Raw genomic sequence first — 18,063 nt, forward strand, 5'->3', positions numbered from 1 at the left:
TATTATGCACCAGGCACTTTACATGTACTTCCTCGTTCAACCCTCATAACAACTCTCTAACATAGGCCAGTACTATTATTTCTATTAGCCCCATTTTACAGATGAGGAAACAGGCACCGAGAGTTTAAGAACTTTCCAGAGTCACACAGAATGTGACAGAGATCGTATTAAGCAAGTTTTATTTATTCCTATCTCCTTTTATTCCAAATGTTCTACATGAATTCTAAGTGGACTCATAGCTGAGCAGTAATGAAACTCAATCTCTGGCTGAATCTTTCCCATTATATTTATGATAATCAATAAATGTCGGCCATAATTTATGTGTGCTAGAAACTGCAACATGCTTTATCATATTCGGTAATTTAATTTGCTGACCTGCCGTAGACAAACCAGTCGTTCAGAAGTCTAGAACCAGTGACATTCTGAAATAGCGGTAAATTTAGGAGACCTCTTCCTGCCAGCCAGGGACTCTGGCTTTCACATGCCTGCAGCCTAGACAGACAATTTTTTGTGTGTGGTTCACGTGCCAGGCTTCCTGCACTGACTCCCGATTGTCATTCTGATTTCCTATTGAATTTGGATCCTGCTCCTAAATGCGATCGGGAGAGGGGATGTTAGTTCCTCATCTTTTGGAAAGAACATCTTAATTTTTTTCTGTGGATTTCCTTGTCCCATTGTGTACAGTCATTTTTAACACTAAAAAAAATCAAGATGCCTTTTTTTCTAGCTGAAAGATGTTCTCATGACACAAGCTGAACCACTTGGAAACTCCCTCTCTAACATTTGAATCCTGTGCAGAATCACTGAAACCAGCTGTAGCTCATTTCTCACAGCCACAGCACACTGATGAGATGGTTGGACACTTGAATAAATGAACAAATATGACAGGATTCTGTTTAGTATTTTCTATTGCTTTTATAATGTTTTTATAATGTTTTTATTGATAATTCCTATTGCTTTTGGTGGTGGGAAAGAAGGACCAGGTGGCCAGTGCATTCCAGCACAGGTTGCTACATTATTCTACACTTTTGAAACTACATGAGGGTCCTCCATTAGGACCTCTACTTCTTGCCAGCTCAAGAGAGTGAAGAAGGGTTTTACCGAAGTGGGGACAAAAATAAGGAGTATGAAAGAAGGGCTTAGTTTACTTTTGCTTCACTTCTTACAATCACTGTTTACTTTGGCTGCTTTAAACCTTTAATCATTCAAAGAACAGATAATTCCTTTCTTGCTCCTGGATACTTCTGCTGATAGTACAAAGGGTAATTCATAGCTAATGTTAATGTGCATTCAAAGAGACTATATGGAAAAATATTTTATCTCTATTTTCTTCTCAAAATGGGGCAAGGGACAAGTAAGCCCATAGTAATTTTTCTACATTCATTTACTATTGAACTTTTCCAAGACAAATAGATCATATTATTTTCAAAACACCATTAAAGAAGAAAGTCTATGCTTTTCCCTTTCTTATTTTAGCTTAATTTAGTTTTAAATCCTGAAAGCTAAAGCCTGACAAATATTCAGAGCAAATATACACAAGTATCCTTTGATGCAGTAGTTGCTCTTCTAAGTATATACTTGGAAGGAACCTCTGCACATGTGCAAAAGGGAACACTTATTAATTCAAGAATGTTCACAGCATCACTGCTTGTAATATCAAAATCCCAAATGCTCATAAATTAGACAGTGGGTGAATAAATTGTGCTATCTTCACTCAGTTAAAGCAAAGGAACTATAGTGATAGTCAGCAATATGAATGAAGTAAAAATCAATCAATCCCAAAGATTACATATAGCATGAAAACTTTTTTTTACAGAATTAAAAATAATTTAAAAATATATATTTTCGGGGGCTTCCCTGGTGGCGCAGTGGTTGAGAATCTGCCTGCCAATGCAGGGCACACGGGTTCGAGCCCTGGTCTGGGAAGATCCCACATGCCGCGGAGCGACTAGGCCCGTGAGCCACAATTGCTGAGCCTGCGCGTCTGGAGCCTGTGCTCCGCAACAAGAGAGGCCGCGATAGTGAGAGGCCCGCGTACCGCGACGAAGAGTGGCCCCCACTTGCCACAACTAGAGAAAGCCCGCGCGCAACAACAAAGCCCCAACACAGCCAAAAACAAAAAGTAAATAAATTTATTTTAAAAAATATATAGGATACATTAGAAACAACATATATGGAAATACCTCAGACATTCAGACATGTACTCACAGCCTTTGACTATTTCAGCAAATTTAACTTAATATCCATAGATTATTTTACTTTGTCTGTGTTACCTCCATCACTTTAAATTATAGACTACTTTCCAGATACAATAACTGGTACCTTTTACCATAGTGCCTTTGGATATGAGAGACATCATATGAAACTAAGTTACTGATATACTCATCACTAACCTAGCACTAGAAAGTAAAATCTTAGCATGTGTTGAGAAACACAGTTTTGTTTGTTCATTTGTTTGTTTTGTTTGCAATCATCTAAGGTTAAATGCTGGTTGATGGGTTTGTTATGCAGTGGGTCACTATTGTCCGCCTGGAGCTTTATAGGCACAGTGAAATGTCATTTATTGATACTAGCTACACACCTGAATGTAGCAGTAACGTCTTGTGTAAGTTGGCCTAGGCTCTCCATTTGGTCCCAGTATCAATGACAAGATGGCAATACAAGATTACTAAATCACTGGAATTGGATGTGCAACCCCAGTTTAATATTTATTTTGTGAGAAATATTTATGAACTACTTCCCTACATTACTCAGAATGCACGAAGAGTCGATTATCAAAACCAAGACATTCTCAAGATTTTAGAAGAACCTAAGGGTAAGACGGGAATAAAGACACAGACCTACTAGAGAATGGACCTGAGGGTATGGGGAGGGGGAAGGGTAAGCTGCGACAAAGTGAGAGAGTGGCATGGACATATATACACTACCAAACGTAAAATAGATAGCTAGTGGGAAGCAGTCGCATAGCACAGGGAGATCAGCTCGGTGCTTTGTGACCACCTAGAGGGGTGGGATAGGGAGGGTGGGAGGGAGGGAGACGCAAGAGGGAAGAGATATGGGAACATATGTATATGTATAACTGACTCACTTTGTTATAAAGCAGAAACTAACACACCATTGTAAAGCAATTATACTCCAATAAAGATGTTAAAAAAATAAATAAATTTTAAAAATAAATAAATAAATAAAACCGAGACATTTTCACACAGGTTTACCTTTGCCCTGGGTACACTCCTCACGTCACACATCGCCCGTCCTCAAGTCTTCCAAGCACCTAGTCGAGGGGCACCTTATCTATGAAGTGGTCCCCCAGTGGGGTTGATCACTTCCTGCTCTGTGCCACCACTATGGCCCATACTGAGTTTTATCATAGGGTGTGCATATCTCTGTCCTACTGACAAAGGCGGCGGCGGGTATCTTACATCTCCATTTCTCCAACTCTGGATGAGGACCGTGATCTATCTTCTGTGTCCTATACCCACCTGCTGAGTGTCCCTGGAGAAAATCACACGGGAAGACCTAATCGTGCTGCTTTATGTTCATTGTTACCAATTTCCGCATAGCTGCACACTGAACCTCTTCTTTTTTTCTCACTTTGTACTCTACTCTCAACCTCAAGAACTTTCTCAAAGCACCTCTTCTTTCCTCAGAACTTTGACCAAATTCTCCCCATTTGCCCTCATTCTCAGCAAACAACTTTATCTTGTACTTTACATAGAAATTAGAAAAAAAAAGAGAAAAACACAGGAATTCTCTTAAATTCCTGCTATCAAACATAAGCCTGTCCATCTACAACCATCTTCTTCTCTTTATCAATTTTATAATAATAAAGTTATGTGGGCCTACCCCTATCAAAGGGGATGAGGTTACTTACATTCTGTATCACGTTCTCTCTACGTCATTCTATGTCCTCTCTCCACTGTCTTTAAATTTTTCCAACTTTCCACACCACAAACAAACAAACAGCCTCCCAGTGTGCCACATCTTCCTCTGACCCACACTCTATTTCTCACTAACTTAAATAATTTTCTGTGGTATCTACTATTATTTCCCTATCATCCTCATTCTCCTCAATTCATGGCAGGAAATATTACCTCTCTGATCGGGCTCTTGTGATGATAAAATGTGGTCATCAGGTAAATAGCACAATAAAAGATTCTTATTATTCCCCATTGCTCTTTCAGGACAACCAGTTGAACAAGGATGGCCACTCCCCTCTGGAAACACCCTGCTTTCTGGACACAGTGATCCATGCTCTTTGCGTGGTGTCCCCACCTCCCTGACACCTCTGTATCCTTCTCCCTTGTTGGCTTCTCTTCCTCCACCTGAGGAGTCACCGTGAAGGTCCGCAGGATTCTACTCTCAGGCCTTCTTTTCGCTTCATACAGTCTCTCTCTCCAGGAGAAATATTTGTCCCCATGCTTTTAGTGACCATGATTTTGCCCTGGGGGTCAGAGTGCCCAGTTGGAAACACCCGCATATCAACTAGCTTAGGCAGAAAAGGAATTTATTCGTATTAGAGTGCTCACAAAATCTGGAGGAGGGAGAGAGACAGTCTGTAAAGCTGATCCCAGAAATGGTACCCACGCTAGGAAGCTGTGTTAGTGAAAATGCTAGTGATGCCTCTAAAGAATGGGGGAGCTCTGCCACCATGCTTCCCCTACACAGCAAGCTCCTCACATTTCTCACGTATGCATGCAAGTCTCTCAAAATCGTGTCTGATTAGGGGATCCTAGGTCACATGTCTGCATCTGTCCTCACTCAGACAGCAAAGAGTCAACAAATGTGAGTTTTCTGATTCCTAGCTGGACAGGATTCATAATATAGAGATTATAAAAAATAGGGAGAGTATTCTAAGACATTGGGTGACCAAAAATGGCAAAGATCCACGGCAGTCCACTCTTACTGACCCAACATTAATATCCTTCTTTCAAAATTAATCTTCCAAATAGCCACATGCCACCTCCTATCCCGTTGCAACTACCTATAAACAAATACATCATCACCGTCTCGAGAAGGAGCAAGCGTTTCGTCAATCATAGTATCCATAGGACCAGTGATTTTCATGACAGTTGGGCCACTGAGTTATTTCTTTTACTGAAAAATGAGTTCTCAAAAAAGGCAGAACTGTTGTGTGCAAAGTCTTAACACTAAATATGATATTCCATGAAGTCTGTGAGTGGTGATGCTGGAGGAAGGAGAATGATCATGGATGCAAAAATAAATCCAAATTGAGCATTTATCCTACTAAGGACAAATTTCTATTCCATAATGGAAGCAGTCTTACATAATTAATTTACCACCCCAAACTGGATCGCTTCCCTGGGGTATAGAACCCTACTGGGGGCTTAGGATTGTTTCCCGATGCAGAAAAATCAGGTAATCAGCAGCTGTGGTGTCCAGGTCAGCCTTGTTGTGGGGAAATCCATCGAAATCCACCGTCCTTGGCACCATGGTCACTTTATGCCTGAGTGTACTGGGCAGATTCTGGGGTGACTGGGAAGGGATCAGACTTTCATCCATCAGGAAGGTCATTTTGTCCGACTGATTACTGAGAGCCTCTTCCACGGTGGGGACCTTTTACAGAGTATTCGCTTGGGATACATTTGAGAAATAAGTCCATAAATCTAACCCCAAACTTCCTTGTCACCAACACTTCAAGTTTCTTCCATCAAGTGCCAGACCAACTAGTCAAACTGTTGCTTATTACTCATGAGTCAGCATAGAGCCAGCCTTCAGCCATATCTCTCTCTAAGCAGAACACAAAATATGCCACTTGAACTTCTGTATTTTGAGAGGCTATTCCTTTTCTACTGTCTTTATGGCCACCTCTGAATGGCTTTAATGTGACAGCTGTCCAGTTCTGATCAGTGCCACCATGTGGTGCCAAGGGAACTAGTCTCAGATGATTTCCTGCTTCATCTGTTTGTTATAGGACGTCCTCATGAGTTATGAAAGTAAGTTGATGGGGAATGACAGTAGAAAACCAGTGGGGCACTGGGATTATGACATTACAAAAGTTCTCTCCTTGACCAAACTCTAGTCAGTCTCCTCTGATCCCTCTCTTTGACAAAGCCTCAACTTTGGCCAAAAGGACTGCAGACTCTGAGCGCACATTATTTAGTTCATCACCTACACACACACACACACACACACACACACACACACACACACATTAAAAGACTTGAACAGCACTAGCATAATTCCTAACCACTCAGGGCTGTGTCCCTAGGATGACCCTAACCCCCTAGGATGAAAAGAAAACTCAAGGCTGCTCAAAGAATATACTGTGTGTTCTAGCCAATACCTCATCAGGTAGGCCTCTGACTTTCTTAGAGCATTTGCTAAAAAGAGCTTACAACTGTGAATCCTTCCCCCACTCCTTTGAGATATACAGGTATCTCCTTCAACTCAGGAATATCTTCTCAAGGTCCTGAAAGTTCATTCCTTTGAAATGTAATCATCATTAGGAAGGACAGTGCCTCTGTCTCCAGGTCTCTGTGGTAGGAAAGAATCCTAACTTCAATAATTGCCAGCTGACAGACACAGCTGGCCTCAATGCATTTATATTGACCAACCCTTTGTAATTTTTTCACTTCCCTGGCTCTGCTCAAGCCTCCTCCAGGCCCTGACCTCACGCCCTCATTCTGCTCTTCTGCCCAGTCACATTTGTAAAAATTGAAGTTGAGTTTAATTTACCCTAAACCCCCTTCCCTATTGCAATAATTATGCTGTATTATATAGTATATTGATTAAAAACTGTCTTTATCATTTTATTGTCCAGTTTTATTTTTTATTTGTCTTTTTGTGGCTACATTTGATGCCCTTTTTAAAATAAAAGAATAACTGACTTAATTTTTTTTTCTAGTTCTGTGAAAAATGCCATTGGTATTTTGATAGGGATTGCTCTCCAGTATGCAAGTCCCTCTGGCCTTCAAAGCCAGACATTCTGGGGACTCATCTTCCTGGTGCAGGCCCCCCATGCTGGGGAGCTCAAACCCCTCACTCCTTGGGGAGAACCTCTGCAATTGTGATTATCTTACCATTATCCTTCCCTGGGGGTGTGGGTCTTGATTATATCGCATCTCCACCTCTCCTACTCATCTTGTTGTGGTTCCTTCTTTGTATCTTTAGTTGTGGAAAATCTTTTCTGCTAGTCTCCAGGTCATTCTCATAGATAGTTGCTCTGTAAATAGCTGTAATTTTGGTGTGCCCATGGGAGGGGGTAAGGTCAGGGACTCCCTACTCTGCCATCTTGGCCACACTTCAATTTCCAGCTTCTTTTATTTTTGATTGACAAATCTGTTTATGCAACTTATTTGTCCTTCAGGACCTGCTTGAGGTCAAACATGTATATATGATTTCTAATTGATGGGTTATTGCTGGGCATAATCAGTTCTAGAGCTTGGACTATTAGGTAACACCAAGTTTATGAATATAAGATCAGGTCATTTGGTGCTCTATTGCTAGCTGTTCAGTGCCTATCATGATCTTGTTTCTACCAGAAAACCAGAAACTGTTAATCAAAAGGAAAGAGTTACTGGCAAAGAGGTTGCAATTTTGCTTCAAAACCTTGGGTACCTATACTATGATTCTCCTATTACACAGGCTTTATACAACACACCTCCTCTGCCACAGATACTTTGGGCACAATCGGATTGGTTGTCATAGGGCCCATTGGAGGGTTGCTTTCATGGCGTGTGGTCCAACTAAAAAGCCTTCTCTTGCTGAGACTCCCTTAAAAAATGGCATCCTTGGAGTCCCTTGGCAAATCAATCAAGCAGCCAACACAAATGTGGTGATAATTTTCTCCAATATCCATAGAAATTCACTGTACTTCTTTTTTAGAGAATTATGGGGCAAGGTACAGCAACTTGCCTTTCACTTCAAATAGTATATCGTACCATGTCCTATACCACAGGATAATCAGAAACTTTTCTAATTCTAAGGTGGCAGACCTCTGTATTTCCATGGTATTTATTACCCAAACTTTAGCATGCATACAAAACTTGTCCACCCAAAATCTGGCGTATTTGCTTTCAAATTCCTTTCCTCATGATGTTGTCAATATAGTGAACTTGGTTGATGCTCCCTGACATTGTGAGAAGATCAAGGTCCCCCTAGAATAAATTATGGTACAGAGGCATAGATGTAATGCAGTTCTGAAGACAAGATAGTAAAGAGGTACTGCTGTTTGTACCAGGTGAAAGCAAACTGTTACTGTTGTTCTCTAGTTATTAGGATAGGAAACGGTATTTACCATATCAATAGCTGCATTCCAAGTGCTATTCCAAGCCTGTTTTTTAAAATTTTCCTCATGAAATAAGACTGAATCTAAAACAGTAGCTGAAATTAGAATTAATACCTAATTAAATGTAGGAAAGTCTAATGTCAACTACTACTTTGGTGGGAATATAAATCCCTACAATTCCACCTGAGATATGATAACACTTTGGTTTTTAATTTTAAAATTTAAATTTAAAGGCAAAGAATAGGTCCAGGAACTTCTACTTAGCCAGCCATAATAGAGTTTGCTCCATGAGTTATGAATCCAATCTGCAAATCATTCCTGTTACTGATTATATTTATTCCAACTATCACAAGGAACTAGGGAAATAGCAACAGGATGTTTGCAAACCCCCAGGGCCTACTTTGAAATATATTCGTGCCAAACCTCCCTTGCTATGGACTGAATGTTTGTGTCCCTCCCCAAATTCCTATGTTGGAGCCCTAAACCCCAATGTGGCAGTACTTGGAGGTGGAGCCTTTGGGAGGTAATTACGTTTAGATGAGTCTTGAAAGTGGGCTGACTCTACTAGCATCTTGGTCTTGAATATCCCAGCCTCCAGAACTATGAGAAAAAAATCTGTTGTTTAAGCCACCCAGCTGTGGTATTTTGTTATAGTAGACCAAGCTGACTGAGACATCCATTAATCACCTGACCCCCAATAAACCCAGCATTTTTAGTGAATTACAGAAGTGGCTCAGCCAGTAGTATAAACTCAGAGTTGGTGTCCAAAACTCAACAAAATGTCTGGGTATTTCTCTTCCTTTAGGGTTCTCCCAAATGCCTTCTTTTTGATCCTAGAGTCCGAATCTTTTCCATTCACCATGCTGTTACTAAGGAGTCTGACAAAGAGGTGAATTCAAGCTAATCTGAATTTCAGCAACCCAGAGCATCAGGCCTGATGTTTTATTCTTAACTATGTCAATCTTGCTGTTGCAACAAATGCTTTTGACAGACACAGCAAGTCCCTGATTCTCTTACATCTACCTTGAGCCAAGAATTTAAAACTTTGATCTTATCATTTTCTGACCCTAAGCTCCCCAGTACAGCTAGAAGCAGCCAGTCTTCCTTCTCTTCCTTGTAATCCTTAGTCCTCCCTACTCATTCTTTATCAACAGCTACATGTTTTTCCAAAGTCTTGTCTTCAATAGCCATTTCATTGTAGAGGACGATTTAAGTAACTTTTTTACTTGCTCTGCCATTAACCACCAGAGTTCCCAGTTCTGGACTAACTAGATCTTCAATGCCCGAAAGCTCAACCAGGTTAAATAACCCACTCACTGATTTCCATTTCTTTGAGGGCTTGTTGCCTTTCCTGGAATCAAATACCATATCAGTCAGGCTTGTAATTGCAAATATTGTAAAATATTCTGATTTATTTAAAGAGAAAATGGATTTTTAAAGGGAACTTATGAGCTAATGTAAATTAGGGAAGAGTCAGAGGATCAGATTCTGAAGCTACCCACCCAGGAGCAATGACTCTGCACCAAAGGGGCGCCACTGGAAAAGATACCATGGCCGTGCCACTTGGGACTGATTGCCCTCAGGATTGGATGCCTGACGCTCCACTCTCTTCCTTTCCTCCACGCCCAGAAAGAACCAAAGTCTCTGTCATCACATGTGCTAGCGCGTGTATTCTTCCTTTCATGGTCACCTCTTCACAATTCTAACTTTCTAATGCAAATCTCAAGTGGGTTCAAATGACTGGAAAAATCTAAGTCGCATGCCTGCATCTAAAACTGCAAGAGGGTCTGGAATGTAAATATTCTGTCCTCTGTCTTGTGAAGATAGATTAATAATATGAGGAGTTAACCAAAATTTAGGGAAAATATTGGGGCATCACACATGATAAGTATTCACTACATGGGCCATATGTTAAGATCACCTAAAATGACATCATCAATTCTGTGGTAGCCATTACTAGCACTCACAAAAAAATTTATGATGTATCTCTTCCTCTTCATAGAAAATAATTGGAAACTGCAGCAGAGGTCATATAACTTGCCTTGGCTGATGTAATGTAAATGGAAGTGACAAGTGTCATGTCAGGACAGGACATATTTGAGCTGATATGCCTTCTATGTACTCTCTTGCCTTGCCATGGTCAAGGCTGAAGCCCCCAATAGAGGTGGCAGCATCATAACAAAGTAAGGCTTCGATCAGCCTGGGTGTCTAAATGATCTGAAAAACTCCCTTCTTGATCTACAATGGACATGTAGCAAAAGCAAGCAATAAAACTTGTTCTAATTTCCTGAAATTTTGCTGTGACATAATCCAGCCCATGCTGATTGACAGAAGCCCAGACCTCTCTTCTGACTGCACCTTTTATACTATACATAGCTAACAGCTTGCAAGTCATGACACAGGGCTATCGTATAACACTTCAAATTCAACATGTCCAAAACAGAACTCATGAACTCTTCCATAAATTATTCTTCCTCCAGTGTTTCCTTCCTCAATAAATCCTCCAACAACTGTATGTTTGCTCAATTTAAAAACTTAAGAATCTTTCCTGATTCTTCCTATTTCTTATTACTCACATGCTGTCAATGTCCAGGTGCTATGGTTTTTCACTTCCTCTATGTTTCTCTCATCCTAGACCCTACTTCCAGTAGCCTAGTCCAAAAAAACCCCATCATCTCTTACATAATTTAATGAAATAGCCTCATACCTAGTTACCCCCCATTTATCACTGCCTTACAAGCCAGCCTCCATGCTACAGCCAACATGGTTCTTTTGGTGATTTGTTTAGTTTTAAGTATAGATTTAAAACCTCTTCATTAAAACCCACCAATGGCTTCTCATTTCTCTTAGTGTAAGTTGAAATTCCTGACTGAGAGCTTTAAGGTTCTACATGGTCTAGCCTTTTGCTCATCAGATCTTCATACTGTTCTCTGGAAGTGCTGACTGGCATTCAGTTCTTAAGACCTGCTATCCTTTTCCTCACCTCAGAGCTTCTGTTCTGCTGTTGTGTCCTTTATCTGTAGCCACTTCCCCAGCCACCCAGTACATCCACTACTACCACCACCACCTCTATCTTATGACATCACTCAGTCTCTAATGCCAGTGCATCCTCTACATCTCTGTTTAATGCTGTTGCCTCAGGAAACAAGTCTTCATCCTTGGTCCTCTGGACCAGTTATATGCTCCCAAAGTAGTTCATACTTAATGTTCACTCATGCCGTCCTTTTGTTATATCTTATCTTTGTTTTCTCAAAATAGTCTTTACATTCCACGATGAAGAAAACATTGGCTAGTTTGCCATTGTTTCTTCAATGTCTAACACGACAAAGGCCATCAATAGTATTGTTTTGAATGAGGGTTTGTTGTTGAATAAATGAATGACACTTAGAAGATGCTTTTACAGCTTTATCGTCTTCCAGTTTTTCAGTTGTTCTGCCTACTTAAGTCTATGTCCAGCTATTTTTTTTTAAAAGGAAGGAAATTCTTTTTTTTTTTAATAAAGGTATTTATTTATTTACTTTTGGCTTCTTTGGGTCTTCATCACTGTGTGCGGTCGTTCTCTAGTTGCAGCGAGCGGGGGCTACTCTCTGTTGCGGTGAGCGGGCTTCTCACTGCGGTGGCTTCTCTTGTTGTGGAGCACGGGCTCTAGGCATGCAGGCTTCAGTAGTTGTGGCACATGACCTCAGTAGTTGTGACTTGTGGGCTCTAGAGCACAGGCTCAGTAGTTGTGGCACATGGGCTTAGTTGCTCCGCGGCATGTGGGATCTTCCCGGACCAGGGATTGAACCTGTGTCCCCTGCATTGGCAGGCGGACTCCTAACCACTGTGCCACCAGGGAAGCCCATATCCAGCTATTTTTTAACTTCATAGTTTTAAAAATTGCCGTTGTTTGTTGTTTACATGATGTTGTTTGCCCATCTGTTCTTTATTTTGTTTTATTTTTCTACTTATGTCCAGCTTACTGCTAGCATGGAATCATTTTAGTTTCAATTTTCTAAACTGTTTGGAAACCAGGGGTTGGCTTCTTTAATTCTCATAGCTCATGCACAGAATGCTGACAATTTTTTGGATTCAAGCTTTTGCAGAAACCATTAAATATCCTTCATATCTGGGGAGGTAGAGAAAATTCTGATACTTTTTTTTTTTCTCCTCCAAATTAAAGAAAGCCTATTTTAGAATAAAAATAGCCGTAGCTTGATCCGTGTGAATGCCCTAACCCCTACATCCAGAAAGCATTTTAGCCAATCACTCAAATATTAAAACCTAGATTTGAAATAACATCTCTCTGAAAATCGTTTTTAGAATGTAATAGGACTGATAATATCTTGTTAACAAGAACTCTGTTGTTTAAATATATTCCAGCTACATAATCTTTTTATATAACAATCTAAGTAATGAGATAGGAAGAACGGATAAATGTTCACATAGATTAAGTCAGTTGCAAATGTATCTGAAGCATAATCCATTGGTGGGATGTAGGAGGGATGTTTAAAAGCCCATTTAAAGAGTAATTTATGAGTCTTCCAGGATATTTGGTCTCTAATCAATAAATCGTGAGCCAGTGGGGCTTCTTAATGAGCATCGTGTCTGCAATAGCTAGCAGCAATTTGGCAGGTCCCGCAGCTGATTTTTTCAAGTGAATCCAAATCTTCCACAGACCTCTCTTACTTTCCAACACAGTGTTTCTCTAGGGGTGCATGGCAGCTGTCATAATGTTTTCCTCCACACCATGTTAAAGAATGGAGAAAACTGCTATACAAATGCCAATTTAGGGGCCTTTTAATGGATTTTCTCTTGAAGCTGCCTGGATATTGTTCAGAGAAATAAAGAAATAACAAGCTTCTCAGCAAACATCAAGGGGGAGGAGTTGAAATGCAGTTGCAGTGTGGTCTTTTGCCACATTTTTACAGAACACTTTAGTGTAATTGAAGTATTATCTGCAACGATTTTTTCTATATGAAGAGATTTTTAGAGGACACATAACTTTTAGGTGCAAGTATGAGTTAGAAACTACTTAGACTTCTGCTGTGGACAAGACTATTTGTCTACCATCATGAGTAGGTCAAAGATCCTTTTAAGGATTTTATTCCAAGTAGAGAGGTTTACAGCCTGGCAGGTTCCAAAATAGTATAATTATAATCTGAAACCTCTGAAAAATCTCTCTTGTAGTGAAATTTAGAGGAAATTTAAAACCTCCACGCTATCACTGCAAGGGACCCGGGTTCGATCCCTGGTTGGGGAACCACAAGCCGTGCGGTACAGCCAAAAATAAATAAATAAAACCTCATCAGTACATCTGCTTTGCTTATCATGGTTCACACTCAGGGAAGATCCACTTTATGTTTTCTTCTGTTGAGAGTTCTCGGATGTGTGTCATTATGCCCAGGAGACATGAAATCTTCTGAAGTCAGGACATACGCATCAATGTCTATATTTACCATGTCTCTGAATCTTTGACATCTGCGCCCTTGCTGATCCTGGAGAGACTGTCCCTGCCAGGGCTAGCCAATTCCTAAAGGTAGGGAACTACTGGGCTGAGAGCACAGCATTCATATGCAAACCATCCAATCCAAAGCCCACACCCCAACTCTCCTGTAGGGGCTTTCACAGACCTCTTACATTCTGGGTACCCTCCACCTGCCCTAATCACTCCAGGGCCAGGTGCCAGATAACGAGGGACAGTCCCTAGACCCCAGAGCCTGCTGAAATGATCCAAATTAACCAATCTTGAACATGCTTGCACTTGCCCATACTGTCCTATGGAAACCACAGGAAAGGCTATTGCCCTTGTGTTCCCTGCTCCCTCAGCCTCCTACCTAACCCCACGGCTTCCACACGTGGCCCCTCATGGGATGGCACACCCCTCCCCTCTTGGCATCTGTGACTTTAATGATCTGTCTTTTCAAGAACAATCATCCTCTGATCTGTTGGCCTCCTCATACCTGAATAATAACAAACCCTACATCTTAAAATAATATCCTAGGTTGCACAGTATTCCCGGGGATGCTAATGGTCATTCATTTGGTCCGAGTGGATGTCTCCTTTCTAGGTGATTTGAAAGGTGTCAACAAGTTTTCTAAATCAAAACTACCTGCGACCAACCTGCTCAAATATATACTAGTCATTTTAACTAGATTAAGGAATGACATTGTTTGAGAGTGGTAATGTAGTCATTTTCCTTTAGCCATATCTCATGAGAAAATGATCTTAACTCTTAGGCCCCTAGCAGAGCACAAGATGTAAAGAGGGGGCTGTAATGTGTGGATTTACGTAAGAGAGAGGAAGGTGGAGATATCCAGGCGTGCGAGCCCTGAGCAGCCAGGAGACTAGCTGCAGAAGGGATGAGCATGAAAAAAGAGGCAGCAGGAGCTCCAGGTAAATGTCGACCGTTTCACAATTTTAGATAAGGCCCAAACTTGGCATTAGGTTATCTTCAGACACTTCTTCATTCACAATTGGATATTTTTCTAAAATCGTTCTTTTTTTTAATAACACAACCATCTGTTTTTCTTAGGAGAGATAATGTACAATTAGTACATTTTAATTTGCTAATCCAATGTGCCTTGCCCACACTCAAGGGAAACAAATGTAAAGTAAAAAATGTCTTAGATGTTTGCAGCCAATTAAGTTGACTGAGCTCTTTTCCCCATGAGGGCCCGGCGTGCAATGTCTGCAAACAGCAGCCTCCTGGGTGTAGTGTACCAGCCTGTTGCCTGTATGGGTTGCCCTAAGGGACCTTGGAGACAGCTCTTTCCAGTGGACATTAATGACCGGCATGCTGTCCTCAGTCTAGGCTCCAGACAGGTATGCGCGGTGCCTTTGGAAAGCCCAGGGCACAGTGGCCAGGGTCCACATTGGCCAAGTCATAATGTCCATCCGCCCCAAGCTGCAGAGCAAGGAGCACGTGACTGAGGCCCCCCGCAGGGCCAAGTTCAAGTTCCCTGGCCGCCAGAAGATCCACGTCTCCAAGAAGTGGGGATTTGCTAAGTTTAATGCAGACGAATTTGAAAACATGGTGGCAGAAAAGCGGCTCATCCAGGATGGCCGTGGGGTCGAATACATCCCTAATCGTGGCCCTCTGGACACATGGCGGGCCCTGCACTCGTGAGAGACTTGGCGCTGTCCCCTCCTTACTCATGCCCCACCAATAAATCCTACTTCCTTGTCAAAAAAAAAAAGATGCCTTAGACGTATGAGGTAAAACTTGCCAGAATTCAGCTTTCAGGAGAGAAAGCTCAGGATAGGTTAGAGGTTCTGGTGATTTGAAAGGGCAGGCAGCTCAGTGTCCAGAGACTACAGTTAAGAGAGTTCTGGAACTCAGGAGCCCATAATGAAGCCTGCTCACGTGCACAAGCCGTCTCCCGTCTCTGGTGGAGATCCGGCTTGATCAGCATCCCATGAGCACTTATATTCTCAGTCCTGCCTCACCCACCTACACTTGATCCTCAACGCAGAAGTCAGAGTAATCCTGTAAGTCAAGTAATGTCACTCCTCTGCTCAAAAGCCTCCGGTGACCCAGACAGACTCTAATAAGAGCCAGAATCCTTGCGTCACCCACAAGATGCTCTATTGTCTGAACACCCATTGTCTCTCTGACCTATTTCCTTTCCTTCTCCTCCTCACTTCTTCTGCTGCAGCCCTCCTTATTGTTCAAGAACATTCCAGGCACACCCTCACCTCAAGTCTTCTCTACTTGTTGCTTTCCATATCTGGAGATTTCTCTTCCTAAATATCCATCTGTACCCAGGCAACTGAAAATGGCTAAAGATAAACATACAACCTCACGTTCTTGAGGTCTGTTCACAAACGCTGTCTTCTCTCTGAGGTCGCTCAAACCATCCTATGTTAACTTGCAAGCTTCCTCCTGACCACATCACCAACTTTCTTCTCTGCTTTAGTGTTCTTAACATTTATTGACTTCACACACCACATATGTTATTTATTTATTTTTTATTTCCTATCTATTCCCATTAGAATATAAGACACTGGAGGTAAGGGGTTTTGGTTTTTTGTTCATTGTCTTATGCCCCATATAAAACACAGTAAACCATGCCTAACTTATACAGACCTCAGAAATATGTGTTAATTGAATAAATGAAAGACATTCCGTTAGATGCTTGACACAGAGTTAAGAATGAATAACTATTCCCATCCCTGGGGGACGCCATATACAGGTGGGTGGCAGAACCAATATTTACAACACAAACTTGTAAATCTAAGTTGTTAGGAAAAGGTGGGGTGACTTGTACCAAAGTAGTGGTGCTGAGGACTCCTAAAGCTCTTGAGAACAGAATGGCCCTCTCAGAGGAGATGGCCCCTCTCCTGGTCACTAAAGGATGGCAATGACACAAAGCCATTGCAAACATGATGAACACACATTCTGACCAGTCAGAAACAGCCCCATTTTAAATACTCACGGCAATTGATAATTCAGACGGATAAATGAAGATGTTATTCCTTTTACAAAAATGCCGTAGAGATGCTCAAAATAGTGCTCCTGATTCATTTAAAATATTTATATTTGAAGTAAAAAATTTTAAACTTCTGCTCTAGTCATTATCTACTGAGCTCCTAACCATGTGTCAGGCACTGTGCTTGGAGCTAGGAGGGAAGGAAAGATAAAGAGGATGTAATTTCAAGTCTGTAGGAACAGAGAGTACACCTGTCTGCTTACAGATAATTTTAATAATAAAATGGCAGAAGGCTTATTCCTTAAAACCACTAATTACCATAAACTCATTAGAGATGAATGCAAATTCTTCATGGAGATACTTGTCATCGATGAGAAGGTTAGGGGAAAGGACAGATTGTTTTAAAGCAAGGCATTATCCAGAGTCAGAATCTCTCTTGGTTTTCCCTGATGCTTAACCTCAAAGAAACTCCGCTGTTCTAAGTCACTTCTCTAACAGTAATGAATGCCATATCTGTATCTTCTGGATACACAATTTCCCCCCAGCACACCATGCTCTGAGTTAATTTAATTCATCACATTATTGGGTACCTGCTTTGTATGCATATATTGTTCATGACATTCCCTTTCTTTCCTTCCCCATCAATCAAATCTCTGCTCATCTTTTATACCCTATTCACATGCTACTTCAGTGAATTATCCCCTGAATTCCCTAGCTTGCCACTCAGTCCACTTACCCATCTGTGCTTCCATAACTTGTGACACCACTTAACTAATATTAGTTGAGTACTTCCTCTATGTCAGGCCTATCTCTAAAGTATGGGAATGTAAATATAAACAGAACAGAAAGAAAATTCCTTCCTGCATGACACTTAAAATCTGGAACATGGTTGATGCCATAAAGAAATATGTTGTCAAGTGGTGATAAATGGTATTTAAAATAAAGTGATGTAACATCATTAGCGTCCTTCCCTGATTTCCTCGTTATATACAAAGGAATGGGATACTCAAGGAAGGATGCTGAGGAGATGGCATTTGAGCAGATACTTGAAGGGATACTTTGCATGCAGAAACACATGCAAAGGCCCTGAGGCAGGAACATGTTTGGGAGCTCTAAGAAGAGTAAGTAGGTTAATGTGTCCTGAGCACCATGATGGTGGGGGAGGCATTCAGAGAGATGGTTGAGCCAAGTCATATTGTGACCTTACCACGGACTTCAGAATTTAAGTGTGATGAGAAGCCATAGGAAGTTTTTGGACATGAGAATTACACCATCTAAGAGATTACTCTGGCCGCTATGTAGGGAAGAGACTGGAGGGGGACAGGAGTGGAAGCAGCAAGTTCAGAGGGAGATTATCCCTGCTGAGAAATACTGGTGTCACTTATTTTGTATTTAGTTGCT

General features: G+C 41.2%; 1 non-coding gene across 1 annotated transcript; it reads left to right on the plus strand.

Moving 5' to 3' along the window:
- Positions 1 to 14,864: 14,864 nt before the first annotated feature.
- LOC133102721 (small nucleolar RNA SNORA70) lies at positions 14,865 to 15,000 on the plus strand. The gene has a single exon (XR_009703068.1). It is a non-coding gene; the product is annotated as a small nucleolar RNA SNORA70 (small nucleolar RNA).
- The last annotated feature ends 3,063 nt before the right edge of the window (positions 15,001 to 18,063 follow it).

The sequence above is a fragment of the Eubalaena glacialis genome, chromosome 12, assembly GCF_028564815.1.
Source record: "Eubalaena glacialis isolate mEubGla1 chromosome 12, mEubGla1.1.hap2.+ XY, whole genome shotgun sequence".
Lineage (NCBI taxonomy): Eukaryota > Metazoa > Chordata > Mammalia > Artiodactyla > Balaenidae > Eubalaena > Eubalaena glacialis.